Genomic DNA, 16910 nt, shown 5'->3' with positions numbered 1-16910 from the left:
GGGACCCTAACAATGGATTTAGTTGATCTTGCTTGCATTAAAGTCTTATTAGGCCCAAATATATCTTAGATTAATATTTTGAGTCATTGTTATAGCAAATACTATACTATTTAATATTATAACACTTAGTATATGTAAAAGTTGAATATATTTACAAGACATTTTTTTAATTCAAATTAAAAAAATTAATTATCTCTTTTTTAGTTTTAAATATTATTTTTTTAATATAACAAGAAAATAAAAATAACAATAATAACTCACATAATTAAAATAGATAATTTTAATATATACATGACACTATATATATCAAGGATTATTATATATGATATATAATTTTTTTTATAATGACTATTTATATAATTTATTGAACAATATTTTCATCTTAACATTTAATAAATTAACATACAAAATATTATTTAACATATAAAATAAGTAACTTAAGTTATCATCTAGAATAATAAATACAATAGTGCAAACATTTATTTATTTATTTATTTATTAGTAGTGAAAAATATGTAAATAGTATAAACTGATTTTTTTAGTATAAAAGCAATAATAAAAGTTATTAATTAAGTTAATTATCCAATTAAAAAATTATGAAAAAATGTTTAAATAATAATAAAAAATAAGATCACTATTTTTACATATTACAAAGTTTATGAAAAAAATTTTGGATAATAAATCAATCGTCAATAGATACATTAATCCTGTCAAAAAATAAATAATTAATACATTGGATATTATTATTTAGATACTAATATAATATATATTATCGATTATTAAGTTTATAATTAATTTTTAATCTAATTTTTGGTAATTAAATTTAAATGATTGAAATTATTAAATGCTAAATATTTTACATCTAAACAATTTATTTTTTATTGAAATTAAAAAAAATGAGTCATTAATCAATTCTAAATTTAAATTTAAATTTGAGAAAGAAAATAAAAAATATTTTAAATTTTATCTCACTAACCAGAATTAATTTCAAGACAAGAAATTATTTTGCACATCATATATATATTGTGGGATAGTATGGTCATTTGCTATTTTTTAATGGTAAATATTATCAAATAAAATGCACTACTTGCTAAAAATAATATAAAAAAAATTCACTATTTTTTACTAAAAATAAATTATTTTATCATTCATGAGTTTTAGAAGGGATGAAGATAAAAAATTTTGCTATTTAGTCTCATTTTAATAATAAATACAAATAAAAAATTATTACATGCATATTTATATTTTTTATTTTATTCATCAATATTATGATGCTATCACTATTATTTATCCAATCAATCAACTATAAAATATAAATAGTTTTTATTTTTTTGGCATAAAACAACAAAGTTGCACAAATAAAAAAAATTCATTTAGCTAGAACCTCAAATGCAAATCAGCAGCAAAGAACACAACCCATGTTCCAAACTCTTCAAATCTCTTTTGTATGGTTGATATAAATAAAAGAGAATAAAGTGATTTTTAAAGAGAAAAATATATGTAATAAATACAAATAAAAAATTTATTACATGTATATTTATATTTTTTAAATTATATTGTGAAATGATAAATTAAATTTTTTTTATTTATGATATTATTTAAATAATATATACCATTAATTATTTGTTTTGTAATTATTTTTTAGATAAAAATTAGTTTTACTATTTATTTTCATACTCAACGTAAACCGCTGCTGCCTCTAGCGGTTTACATACGTAAATCAATGCACATAAACCGCTACTGGTAGTAGCGGTTTATGACCAATCATAATCATGCAGAAACCGTGGCAGACAACAGCGATTTTCATGCTACCACAACTCAACGTAATCCGCGGCTGGCAGTAGCGGTTTCCATAGATATGTGAAACAATACATTTGTGTCTTCGTTTTGGAAACAATGCATTTGCGTAATTTTAAAGGTGAAACAATTTATTTAGGTGAATTGCCCATGTAAATTCCGTGATAATTAAATCCTTCAGTGAAATTGGTGCTCGAAACGGCAACAGAAATTGCTGCGGTAGAGGGGTGGAGAGTGATGTGTCCGTTACGGTTGCTAAAGTGGATGGGGAACAAATTGTTGGAGGACAAATTGGTCCTTAATGACCAAAACGACGCCGTATGCATCCCCACTTTCATGTCCATCATCCCAGACCTCTTTTTCTTCTTCTTCTTCTTCCATGGCAGTTTCATCGCGCCCTTTCTTCCTCTCTCGTCTCACAGAAGAAGATCCTTGCAAGCAACGAATAAATAAATCCATTGACTCAACTGAATCTTTCTAATTAAAATACCTCACTGAACTTCCCAATTTTTGTGTATGAAAATTCTTTGTTATGGTTCCACACCATGCTGCCAAGTGGTGCAGACAAAGTGGAGATTGGTTGAAAAGAACTTCAATTCACGCCAATCAAGATTTTCAAGCTTTGTAAATCATGGAATTTCTTGTTCCAATTGGTTGAAAAGAACTTCAATTCACGCCAATCAAGGTTTCCAAGCTTTGTAAATCATGGAATTTCTTGTTCTAACACCCGTATCCAAAAGTGATTCCATGAGATTTCATCATAGGTCACTAAGTGTTTCAGAAGAGTCCAGAAGATTATAGAGTTTTAGGGTTTATAGTGGAACTTTTGATGGCTATGTGATTGATAGTGAAGATGAAATTGCAGGGATTGATGAACATGCTGCTTCTAAGATTCTAGTTCCAGGGTTACCAGATGGTTCAAATGGTGAATTTGGTGCTCCTATAAGTAATTGTTTCTGACAATGGAAACCTAAATTTAATGTACACTATGAGAAAGCTGGTTGTGAAAACATTGATTCACCAAATATTCTTTTTCTTCCTGATTTTGGTGTTGGTTATTTCCATTATGAAAAATAGCTTAAGGATTTGGGGGCATGATAATAAAGTATGGGTATTGAATTTTCTAGGCCAATCAGGTTTATGCAGATCATTCGACAAATGTAAATAGTGTGTTTTTGCGCATAATTGAAACCACAAGGCACTCCGTTGCCGCAGCATCGTTTGCTTCAATCATGTTTACTCTTCAGGCTGAAATATCTTTTGCTGAAATTTTATCTAGGTAGTAGAATACTAAAATAATTATAGCATTTATGATTTATGGTTCAAACCTTGAGGATTTTGAGTGTTGTTTGCAATGTAGATGTAGAGAAAACGATGTGCTGATATGCCTGATGTATGGGAAAGAAGATCCATGGGTGAAACCAATATGGGGAGTGCAAGTGAAGAAAGGGCGCGATGAAATTGTCATAGAAGAAGAAGAAGAAGAAGAAGAAGAGGTCTTGGATGATGCGCATGAAAGTGGGGATGCATACGGCATCGTTTTGGTCATTAAGGACCAATTTGTCCTTCAACGATTTGTTCCCCATCTACTTCAACAACCGTAATGGACACATCACTCTCCACCCCTCCACCTCAGCAATTTTCGTTACCGTTTCGAACATCAATTCCACGGAAGGATTTAATTGTCACGGAATTTACATGGTGAGGGATCGAAATGTATTTTCCAATCTTGAGAGACGAAAATGTCCACATTTTAAAAGGTCAGGAACCTATTTTTTCTTTACCCAATAAATAAATACGTAGTACTATTGTCATCACATTTTGTACACCACATTTGTGCAGATCTTTCACACCCTGTGCAAATTACAGCTTTTTATCGTTTATGTACCAGTAATTTTAAGAATACATCATTTTCATTTATACTTTCTTTCTAATTTTTTCGTATCTCTAAATAAAAAATTTTGGGAAAAGTATATTTTATGTTTCTGAAGTTTGACAAAAGTTTTAAAAATATCTCTAAATTTTATTTTATTTAAAGTTTATCCCAAAAAATTTTTATTTGCATCAAATATACCATTGACGGTTAAATTTTCAAAAAATTTAGACTAATTTAACAATAATACATGAAAATTATACTTGATTTGCTTGTGTTGAGAGTTGTTCTTATGAAATTATTGTTGAATTGGTCTTAAATTTTTTAAAAAATTAACCACCAGAAATATATTTGATACAAATAAAAAATTTCTAAAATAAAATTAAAATAAAATAAAATTTAAAAATATTTTTAAAATTTTTATCAAACTACAAGAACAAAAGAATATAATTTACCCTAAAATTTTTACATTGATTTGAGATTCTATGCATGACTCTTACTACCTTACCACTTAATCACACAAGAACCGAAAAAGACTTGCGACACTTGTACAATATACATGATACATTTGGACCGTATGTACTCCTCATTTTATATCACTTTTTAATTTTGATATTGATCTTTAAAGAATGTTTTCTAAAGTTGTTGAAATTTGGTGTATATTTTATCGTATAGAAATTTTTAATTTTTTAATTTTTTATTTTAAATATATTTAAACATACAAATTTGATCTTTAAATTTATCATTTTAGTATTTAAATTTTTATTTTAAATATACTAATTAGACCCTCTATTTTATTTTATGATAAAATAAAAAATTTTACTTCAAAAAAATTAAATTCTCCAACAATATGTATACTATAAAATCTAACCATCAGATTTTTTTATAAATGTTATTACCCTTTATATCTGAGAGTCTGATTTGTTAATTAAAAATTAATAAAATAATATTCATATTAAAAAAAACACACTAACTAATCATTACATTGGATTACAAACAATCTTCTTTCCTTTTCTAAAAAAAGTTAGCCATTTTATATAAGTGAAATTTTGATTATCATACACTAAATTTTAAATTCTTGATTTGGATAATCTTAAATGTAATAAGTGAAAAATTATATATGTTAAATTATATTGAGTAGTTAAAGATAAAATAATATCATTAAGCAAATTTAATTACAAGAGATATGATGACATCAAAATTTTTATTAAACGATAAATATATTACATGTATAACATGAATAACATGAGGATTAACACAATGGAAATTATAATATGAAAAATAATAAAATGACGCAAAAAATTTAGAATTTAATTTTGATGTACTGTTAGTGTAAATTAGTTTTATACGTGTATTTAATTACGTAACGCTATATCAGTAAAAACATAACTATCTTTTACATTAACTGCATAAATAGTTATCTAAAAAAACGGATGTGATTGCACGATTGGATAGTGTATCAAAATTAAAGTCAAAAACTTAATGATAAAGAAAAGAGTGAAAACGTTAGTAAACATGTCTTAACTTGAAAAAAAAAAGTCATGAAATGAAAAAAATAAAACAATTAAACTTGAGAAGAGTTGAAATTCACAGAAAAAATGAGGAAAAAAAAACAAAGAAAGAAAAAATGAAATAAATGGCTAGAAAATGTCACAAGCTGTTTCGTTGTTGAAAACTCATAAAAAATGCAAGTCTCACTATTAAGTAACAGCTTGTTGATTCCTAGTTCTGTAGCTAATTTTGTTCCAACGTAGATTACCCATAGCTCTGCTGACATGATCGAAGTTCTTCCGGTGTTCATCATATAACATTTGAATTGCGAAGAAGATCCTGTAGGCTCTCACTAGCCGGAAAAAAGATGGATCCATCCATACTAAGTTTGATGCCGTCTTCGTGAGGGGATCCCATTCAACTAGGTGTGATTTGGTATTGGAAAAAGAAATGATGGTGATGTTGACACTACCTACATCATATGCCATGTCCTTTTTTTTTTCCATCGAATGTCTATGTCCAGATCTCATTCTTTGAAATAGAAGGGGGGTTTGACGCCCGCAGAGAGTTGGGTGGCCCGGTCTTCCTCAGTTTTTTCCCAAGCCTCCTCATAGCATTTTTTTTACAGAAAAGTATAGATAGACAGTGAAAATACTAAACAATATGAACAATGGATATATCGAATATTCAACTCAATAGGTTTGCAGATGATTATGTTCATTATTTTTAATTAGATGGTTATTTCTTTTGATTCGATTTACTCATGCACAATAAACAATGACTGGATGTTCAATTTACTAGGTGTACAGATGGTTATCTTAATATTAGTTTAGGAGGTAATTTAAAGGTAAGTCTTTTTATTTTATTGAGTCAATTCTAAAGCCCATTATTCATATTGTTTATAAAAGTCATTGTCTACCTAATAAAATCCATTTTTTACACATAAATTAGTTAAATTTAATATAAAATTAAAATGTGAAAATTGCAAAATATATGAAAATTGAGAATGTAGCTAGTTAAAGTCATGATGGTCTCTATGGAACAAAGATCGACTCACTTCTTGGAATCATCCTTCTTCGTGTAGATTTGCTCGAAGAGCTCCCGTCTGGAAGATAAGTAACCCAACTCACTCTTCTAGAGTGTATTTAAGATTGCATTTGAAATAGAGAGATTATAAACAAGAAATTAAAGGCAAGAATCATAAAGATTAGGAATAATATGTATAAAATGATACGAGTAATGATTAGAAGTCCTAATTATCCTCTTAATATTTAAAAGAGTAAAAAATTTATATATATGTTATTTTTAAAAACATCAAAAAAAATAAACAAATCAAAATTTTCTTTATTTAAAAATTAGAAAGTTAAGGTAAGAGTAGGACTTCTAATCATTTTTCAAATGATACATACCATCTTCTTAGCAGTAGTTGTATCTGCAGTGGAGCCACTAGTGTACAGCGACCTACCTGTGGGTGGTGGCAAATACCCTATTAGCCTTATTGGCCTTGACCCTCGTCTAGTGGTAGTCATCCGTGGCCTAATACTCTTTCACCTAAGCGAAAATGTCCGACAGAATCCAATTTATTGGGCACCCTTATGACGGATGTCTGAGAATATCTCCTAAAGGCGCTTAGCAGCCCTCATGCGCCATATATTGTACACATACTGTTCCTGACATTCTCAAAACCTGAAATGTTGTTGCAATAGAGAGAAAAAAACATGATTAATAAAGTTAATTTAAAATATTTCTAAGATAGTAAGCATTTTAAAGTTAAAATTCAGATAAAATCACGTCCAAAAAAAAAAAACTCGATAAAATCACTTAACCAAAATGGGTCTCTCCATAGGCCTTGATCATTATCAAGAGCCATGTTGAACCACGAGAGGAACCAACTGTACTGGTTCTTAAAGACCTATGTGATCCACTCAGTGCCTATATGCATAGTTCTGAAAATCGAATCGAATTGACTGGTTTAACTGAATTAATCGAAAATTGATCATCAAGCCGATTCGGTTAGCTTCATAAATTGTCTGATAAAAAATCGGTTATAAAACCGATCGAATCGACAGTGAACTAGTGAACTATTGAAATCGGCCAGTTTTTTAAAGAGTTTTCGGTTCAGTGAAATCCCTCCCAAACGGTGTCGTTTTTCACTTAATAAAAAAAGAAACCCTAAATCCCCAACATTACCCAATCCCACATTCCCACTCCTCTCCTCTCTGAAGCTGAAACTAAAAGTTTAAAATTGAAAGAACAAAGAAGAAAGAACCCTAGCCCCACAGCCTCGTAGCCCCGCAATCCTGCTTCGTTGTCATTGCTGAACTCGTCTCTGCTAGGTAGAGGCGTCGCGTGCGAAAGCTCCGTCGCTATCGTAGGAGGTGTGTCGCCATCGTAGGAAGCTCCGTCGCCGTCCTAGGAAGCTGTGTTGCCGTCATAGGAAGCTCTCTCGCCGTCGTGTGGAAGCCCCGTGGCCGTCGTCATCTCTTCTATCGTTGCTGTCACTCCCCTTCTTCCTCGCCGCCGGTAAGCACTGTGACTTGGATTTTGATAATACTTGAATTTTGATAATACCGTGTTCGTCAGTGTCGCCGTCTCCTTGAAGTCTCCTCTGTGTTTACTGGTTTTATTGTTGTTAATAATTGAGTTCTTGATTTAGAATTTGTCATTCTAAGTTACTGATTTTGTTACTTTTTGCTTATTTTGTTAAATCTCCTAGAAAGAATTTGTTATTGCTGAGTTGCCGATGTTTATGAAACTGGAGTTGATTATAATGATTCACAGATTTCGAGTTGTTATTTTTGTTGATTTTGGAGTCTGATTGATGGACAAAACTTTTGTTGTTGTTGCAATCTTTTTTTTATTTTGTTGATTGTAACGATTGTGAGTTGTTTTTTTGTTTTTTATTTTATTTTTGTTGATTATAATGATGCTGAGTTGTTGTTTTTTATTAGAATGATTTTGGAATAATTTGTTAATTTTTTGGATTAATTATGAGTTGTTGTTGATTATGATTTGTGATGAAAAATGTCTTTGTTGAGTTGAAAACTCTCTTATCAAGTTGTTTTTTTTTTGTCTTAGAAAACATGAAACTCAGAACATCTCAGCTCCATTGATAAAAGATTATAGGTGTTATTTATATATTTAAAATTATATATAAATTTTTTAAAAATTTTATTTAATATTTAATTAAATCGATTGAATTCTAGTTAAACTCCGATCGAATTAATAAACCAATAAATCAGTAATTTTACTGATTTATTGACCGGTCCGGTTTTTCCAATCTTGCCAACGTGTGAGTATGCCAACTGCTTTCACCATGCATTGATAATAAAGATACAACAAAGTAGCACAAGCATGTTATATACACAATAGAGTGAAATAAAAAATAAACCGTACTAGTCATTGCTGTCAAAGTATAACTCGTGCCTAGTGTCCTTGGTGCTGGATCTTGCTTGTTGCTCACCAGAAATGGCTAAGTCTGCATTGCCATGAGGCTGAGGCAGAGTGAGAGGCGACTAAGCTTGAGGCTAAGATTGAGGTTGAGCCTAAGTCTTGTCTAGAGTGCGAGAGAAAGCTTGGGATTAGGATCATCGTGATAGGTGGTAACCCCCTATAAAAGAGTATCTCTACTATTTTTATTTTTATTACTAAAATTTTGTCAAATATATTAAAAATAAAAAAAGAATTTTTCAATAATTTAATAGCACCCAAATAAACTTTAAATATAATTTTTGTAAATTTTATACAACAAATTAATAAAATATGACTTTTAAAGGTTAAATTTAATAAATATTATATATATTTATATAAAAATAAATCATTTTAAAGATAAAATTATTTTATAACAAAAAAATATTAACTAAAATATAAAAAATATAACATTTTATTATTACTAATTTCATTATAATCTATGTATTTTGGTTATATACGATGACTTTGGGTCGGGTTTGGCCGATCGAAGCATAATCCAACCCAATTCCAAATTACACTCGGCGAAAATAGTAAATCCAAATCAAACAAAATATACTTAGGTTTCGGCTCGTTGAACTTTGGATCAAACCAAATCTTGCACACTCCTAAAATAAATTATAACTATATATTAAAAAAAACTAATAACAAATACATATTGTATGTCTATCAATTATATTTGTGTCTTCTATCAAAATTAAACTATAAAATTTTACAGCAAAATATTAATATATTGTTATACTTAACTATGACGTTCAGATTCATCAACCATTCAACCTATAATACAATAAATGTAAATATTACAATTTATATATGATAAAAAAAATCAATGCATTCTCATATATTCAACAAATATAATTTCACACACACATTTAATATAAAATCAAGTCCGTTCATAAGTTAATAAGTTGAGTTTATCTAAATTCAAATTCGACTCATTTAATATATATCTTAAATTCACGGTTGATCTTGATGAGTTAGACTTTAAATTGACTTATAAACTGACTTGATTCACTTTCTCTCTTAATTTGTTGAGAAAACTTGTGTTTATTTTTTGTTAACCTTGAAGCTGAACTTATAACACCCTACTACACAGAGTTTTACGCTTAAGCCGTAAAACAGAGGTGGTGTGGTATTACGACCTTTAAAAATAAAATATATACATAATAATATTGAAAAGAATACAGTATACGAGGAGCCTTGAATCACAGATAAAACAAAATCGCTAAATAAAAAGCGCAACACTCAAAAAATGTGGTTACTTGCGTGCGAAGGAAATTAAGCTTACTAGCGTATCTATACAAAGGTTAATATAAGAGGATCAAGGATACAAAATAATAAACTCCTAACTCAGTCTGCGAAGCTAAAGCTGGCCGGAGAATATTTACATAAATATATATATAACCCACAAGTCCAAAATACAAAGATAAACCTTAAATCTCCATGAACTTCTAAGAGGTACAGAATAAAATAGATGTTTGGAGAGTAAAGTACATATATAAACATGAACTATACATCAAAATAAAACCCAGAAACCGCTCTGCTACAGAAGTCCAGACGCCAACCGAGGAGACTCTCGACCTGCATCTGAAAAACAACAACTCAGTATGGGGTGAGAACCGGAGGTTCTCATCATGGTAAAGGTGCCATGCACATAATATATAACGTCCTCGGAATGCCAGAGGCAATCCTAGAACGCCGACACTCAGATTATAAAGCTTAAAAGTATAAAACAAGAGCCATAAAAGGTGGTCTTCTAAGGATATCTAAGTCTAATTGAACTCAACCTTAACTCTAAGTCTTTCCTCCTTTCCTCCATACCTCCATTTTCGATAATTCGCATAGGCAAACAAACAGACAAGGCAAGCACAGGTAGAAAACAAGTAGTTCAAGTAACAAGTACAACAATTAGCAGAATATAATCAATTAGGAATTTTCAATTAATGCATAACAAATAAAGCACAGATATGCATATAATGAATGTCTATCCTACTAGCCCTAGGACTGGAAGTGAGTCAAGCCAGATTATTTTTTACATATAATTTTGATGTAGGACATAAATAAAAAATTTATAATTTATTGATAGATAACAATATATAAAATTGATCTTTTTAAATATTTTTTAAAATATATAAGTTATAATTTATTGATATAGAATTATAGATTATGTATTTATGTTTCTACAATTTCAGCCAGCTCGTGAGCTCGAGCCAGCTCGTGAGCTTTCGGTGAGCCGAGCTTGAGCTAAAAAAATAGGCTCGATTGTTAATGAGTCGAGTCGTGAGCCAAGCTCAATTTTTGTGAGCCGAGCTTGACCTTGGTCTAGCTCGGCTCAACTCGGCTCACTTCTAGCCCTAAATAGCCCTGAGCTCACGTGTTGGTTAAATCGCCAGAACCCATACATCTGATAGCTAACCCAGAAATTTGTCTCTAGGTTGCGCATCTCTAGGAGGATCATAAACAAAGGAGAGTGCCTTTCTACCTTCTCCTGGAGGTTTCACGAAGGAGAGTGCCTTTCCACATCGAATGAGTGTGCCTTTTCACCTTGCAACCAGAGAAGAATGTGGGGGAAACAATACGAAGGAGAGTGCCTTTTCACCTTCCCCACATCCTCATCACGATAAGAGAGGGAACTTCCGTCCTCAACTTGCCATCCGAACATATTTTCAAGTTAATACACAAGCGGGATCACACCCAGACCTTGCCATCTTGACCATTTCGGCCACATACACATCTCGACCATTTCGGCCACACACAGTCATCCCAAATCTCATCATTTTTAACCTTTACTTCATCTTCAAGTTACCTCTATTTTCTAGCTTCAACTTACTACTAGAGTTACTATTATGTTTTATGAATAAAAGAATGAAAATAGAGGTTTAGAAGTTTAAAATTAGGTTTAAAACTTAAAAACCCAAATTTGATGAAACAGGGGTCATGCGTACGCGTGGGCATGAGAATTCCTTGTTCGCGTACGCAAGCCCTCTGCTCGCGTACGCGTGAATTCTAACCCGAAAGGGTTGGTCGCATCGCGAGCGGGTGGTTGCGTACGCAAATCCCAGGCCAAATGTACTCGTGGGCGTACGTTTTTCCAAAAATTTTTACTGAGTCTAAAAAAGCTGCAGAATTTCAAACTTCAAACCGAAACTTTCGACGCGCATAACTTTTTTGTTTTAAATCATTTTTCTTTCATTCTTTGAACAGCGTAAACTTCACGGACCCAATTTTCATATAGAATAAATTTGAAATCATTCTGGGTCCGAAAACCAAGTTATGGCTCTCCGAAATTTGTCCAAAAATCAACTTTGCACAAAACCTCAGAACCTTCATTTTTCAAATAAACCGATTTCTAATCCTTTTTAAACCAATCCAAAACTTACCAATTCAGTACCAAGAAAGCTCAACTTTCTTATTCAATCCACAATTCATCAATCCACCACTTCTAACCAATTCTCAATTGAATAACTCAATCTCATTAATCACCAATAATTATAATTCAATATCATCACATGCAACTTTCATGATTCATTAATAAAGACATCAATTTCACCCTCAAAACTAATGGCAACATAATTCATACCATTCACTATAACCAATCAACAACAACACAATTCAATTCCTAACCTATGGTTGTCTAGCTAAGTTTTCACAGAACATTATATGTTAAATACGAGAAACCTAAACCATACCTTTGCCGATTTTCACGTATTATCCCAAGCAACCCTCTTAGGTGAAAAGGCAAAGATTTAACACCACAATTCAGCTCTAATACCCACCAAGTTTTCAATCAAGCTTCCAATAGCTCCACATCATATATATACACATACACCTAATACATGATTCATATACCCAAATACCAAATTCAATATCCAACATATAAAATCAAGGGATTAGATAGGATTCTTTGAATTCTCACCTTACCAAAGCCTCACACAACAAGAGTGAATGTTTTCCTCAAACTAATCAGGTCCTATAACATCAAGGATAAAAAATATCAACACATCTAGTCATGATTTTTAAAAATCAAAGGGTAGAGAGATTGGGTCGAAAGAGAAGCTTACCAATGAAATTGTTTCGATAGGTTTGTAGAACTCGACGCGCTGGACGCGTGGCCACAAACGGTGCGGCAATCGAAACTCGGAGTGAGAAGTTATGGTGGTTGGAATTGGATGCTAGGGTTTGAGTCTTCCTCCCCTTATCCAACAATGTTTGCAGCGTGAACGAGCTGAAAAGGGGGAAGGGAAGCTGTGTTCTTTTTTGTTTTGTTGGGTTAACTGGGTCTTGGGACCATTTAGGGTCCAGTTCGTCCCGCTCGGCTTAATTTTGGGCCAAATTTTTTAAAATTAGTGTCAAAATTATTGTTTTAATGAGCTCTATTCCAATTTAATATAATATTTACATTTCTAATTTTTATTTATTAAAAATTAATTTATTAACTAATTATTTACTAATTTTTTGAGATTTACATATCTAACTACAAAATATATAGAATTTTCAATTTTTATCAATAACTTTTTTTCTTCTTTATATCTTTGATGAGTTCTAGATTTGGAAATATTTTTTTCTCGCCATCATCTTAGGCTCACTATTTCACAAATTACAATAATGTTAGGCCTATATTAAAATTCATAAATATTTAATAAAAAATTAATTAAAAATAGTCAAAATTTATCTTATTAAATATTTATTAATTGAGAAAGTATAGGGAGCCAATGGTCTAAGCGTACAATGTGTACAATAGAGATTTAGAAAGTATTAGAGATATGGCCATTAGTGTTACATTGTCCTGTTAGGTTACGCTTTTGGGATGAGTGGGTTCATGACATGGTATTAGAGTTCTAGATCCAAAAGGTCAAGGGTTCAATCCTTGGTGAACTCCAAAATTAATTTAAGTTTTTGGGATGAGTAATTTTATGACATGAGATGTTTATTATCCCTGATATCTGGATGGTTATTAATTAATTTTTTGATATGTACATAATTTTTTGTGCAAATTAAACCTTTTAAGATTTTTTTAATTCTTTCCTTTTAGAGAGAAACTAGAAGGGAAAAAAGAGAGGCACGAATTCTTTTTCAGAATTTTTGAAAATTTTATTATAAATTAATTTTAAGTTTAATTATTTATTTATAGTTTTAATTTTAGAATTTTTTGTTACAAAAGATAATTAAAGTAAGTTTTGATTAATTAATTTTGAAATAAATTAAAATTCTTAATTCAAAATTTATAATTATTGAGGTATTTTCTATATTTAATTTATAAAGTTTAGTAATCGTAAAATAAAAAGAATTTCATATGATTTGGTTTAAATAATTGAGATTTTGGAACTTAATATTCTCAATTTTTATAGACAAAGAAAATTAATTATATTATCTCTAATTTTAAATTAAAATACTTGATTGAAAGTTAATTAACAAATTGATAATTAAATATTTTAAAAATAAACTTAAAGGATTAAATTATATTTTTAATTAATACCCTATACCCCTAATTTTATTAAAATTACCTAAAATATCCTAATTAATCCTAATATCCTCAAATTTAACTCTAATCCTAATTTTACCTAACCCCTACCCACACCCACTCCTCACCGCCACTCACTCACCCTCACCCCTCACTCACAGAAACCTCAGTAAGAAAAGAAAAGGGGGGGACGGAAAGGGGAAAAGAGAGGAAAGAGACAGCTGCAAATCGAGGAAGAGAAGAGGGAGACCGTGAGAGAGGGAGAGCGTCAGGGGAGGAGGAGCTGTTCACGCCACCACCATCGTGTCACCTGTGGCATCGCCACCGTCCGTCGCGCCGCCACCACGCTGCGTCGTCGTCGAAAATAGAGACGCGAAGGAGAAGAGGCCGCGGGTCACTGTCCTCGAAGCTTCTGTTGTCACCGTGCAGAGCCGCCACCACCGTCATCATCACGGGCTGCTGCTACTGCGGGTGTGATCGTTGTCGCCTCTGGGTCTGTCATCGTCGAGCAGAGCTACTGGGAAGAACCGTAGTCGTCGCCGAAGCTCTAGTCGCTGTCAGAAGCTGCTGCCAATGCTGATCTACATGCGTCGTCACCGTTGGGATCCTCTGCCGTCGTTGACGAGAACAGCCGCCACCGATCTGGTCTGAGAGAGAGGAGATGTGAACGAAAGAAAAGACGGGGTGCCACCGCCATTACTGCTGAGCCACCGAAGCTTCTGGACTGAGCTTCTGCCGCTCGAAACCCGTTGCCATTGCCAGAAAAAGCACTGTCGGTAAGGTTTTAAGTTTTGGGTTTCATTTCTCTTGAGATTCCGAAAATTTTATTATCGTTGCATGTTTGTTACAGTCGTCGTCGTCAAAATTCGCCGCCACCACCACCATTAGAGGTGAACCCAGTTGTTTTTTTGCTGCCGGAGGTATTATCGTCACTGCTCTGGTTCACTTTTGTATTGCTATCGCTGCTGTTGACTTGCCTCAATTCAAGTTTAGTGTCACTGCCTTAGGTCTAGCCGGTTGTGTTGGAATCGCCACTGCTACTGTGAGTTTAGACTAAGCGGGACTGTTGTGTTAAATTCTGCGATTGCGACATCGAGGTAGGGGTTTTTCTTAAAATTTATTTTATATTACAGAGTTGTTATAAAATAGATATTGATGCAAAAATATACTTCCGTGATTATGTTTATCTTGTGGATGTGGTTGTTTGCTAGACTGAATTATTGGTTGCTTGATTGCTTAAGTGGTGTACAGTTGTTGATAAGAAATTAGTTTGAAAAGTTATTTACTTGGTTATTATGAAAAGTGGTTTTTCTTGTTTTTGAAGTTATTTTGATAATATAAATGAATCGGCTTTGGAAATGATTTGAGATATGAAAATGAATTAATTTTGGAAGCGGTTTAATTTTGAATTAGTTTGATTTTATAAATGATTTAATATTTGAGCTGATTTAATTTTGAAAAAAAAAAGATTTATTATCAGAAATGGTTGGATTTGAAAATAACTTGATGTTAGAACTGGTTGTGTTTTGGAAAATGATTAATATTTGGAAATGGTTGAGAAAGAATTTGAGAAAGGTTTGGACGGGACCCGAAAAGGGTAGCAGAATCTGAGTTTTAAAGGAGATGCTGCCAAAATTTTATAAAATTAGAAGTTTTGTTTAAAGTAGTTATTTTAAAAGGTTTCGTTTTAAACATTATATGGTTCAAGATTAATTTATTTATCAAAGAAAGAATTATATTTTGGATTGGGATTGTTAGTGAACGGAATGGAAAGAAGGATGATGAGGATTTTCTTTGAAATATGATTTTGAATGAATTTGGAAATGAGATATGGATTGATGAATGATGACGATGTTGAGAATGACTTAGACATTGATGAATGTTGAGTGGATTATTGATATGGCTTATGAATTTGAATTATCTGAGACACGAGTTTCTTTGGGTAGACTGATAAACCCCATTTGTAGGGTTTATCTTGTATTGATTTTAGGAGATTTTATCACCTTTTACCCACATTTATTCAATGAAATAGCATGATTTTATAACTTCTCCTTTAATTGTGCTTAAGAGTGAAAACATGCTTTTTAGGTCTTAAAATAAATAAATTTAATTCACCTTGATTCCATTAGATGCTTTGATATGTTTATTAAGTGATTTAAGGTTTAGGAGGCAAAGATTGGATCAAGGGAATGAAGAAAGAAAGCATGAAAAGTTGGAGAATTCATGAAGAAATGAAAGAACCAGAAAGCTGTCAAGCCGACCTCTTCGCACTTAAACAACCATAACTTGAGCTACAGAGGTCCAAATGATGCGGTTTCAGTTGGGTTAGAAAGATAACATCCGGGGCTTCAAAACGATATAAGATTTTCCATAGTTGCTACACGTATGGTGGCACGCACGCGCATGGTACGCGCATGCGCCGTTGCTGCCACCTGGTTCACTTAAAGCAAAACGTGGCCAGCGATTTTAGAAGCCTTGTGGGCCCAATCCAACTCATTTCTGATGCTATTTAAGCCAAGGATTGAAGGGGGAATGAACATACTCTCATACTTTTGACCATTAGTCATAGTTTAGTTAGAATTAGTTTCTAGAGAGAGAAGCTCTCACTTCTCTCTAGAATTAGGATTAGGATTAGGTTTAGTTCTTAGATCTAGGTTTTCATTCATCTTCTTCTACTTCTATCTTGTCAATTCCTTGTTGTTACATACATTCTTCTTCCACTCTTTTATTGTAATTTCTTTTATGTTGTTCTTATATTTTGTTGTAGATCTACTATTGTTCCTTCCATTTTCTTTCAATTCAATAAGAGGTAATTCATAA

The 16910-nt window shown here is 31.7% G+C and overlaps 1 pseudogene; it reads left to right on the top strand.

The window, feature by feature from the left end:
- Positions 1 to 2313: 2313 nt before the first annotated feature.
- LOC110274787 (pheophytinase, chloroplastic-like) lies at positions 2314 to 3401 on the top strand (annotated as a pseudogene).
- Positions 3402 to 16910: the final 13509 nt, after the last annotated feature.

The sequence above is a fragment of the Arachis duranensis genome, chromosome 8 (assembly GCF_000817695.3).
Source record: "Arachis duranensis cultivar V14167 chromosome 8, aradu.V14167.gnm2.J7QH, whole genome shotgun sequence".
In the NCBI taxonomy this organism is placed as follows: Eukaryota; Viridiplantae; Streptophyta; class Magnoliopsida; order Fabales; family Fabaceae; genus Arachis; species Arachis duranensis.
The sequence above is the reverse complement of the archived record's forward strand: the minus strand, read 5'-3'. Positions and strand labels throughout refer to the sequence as shown.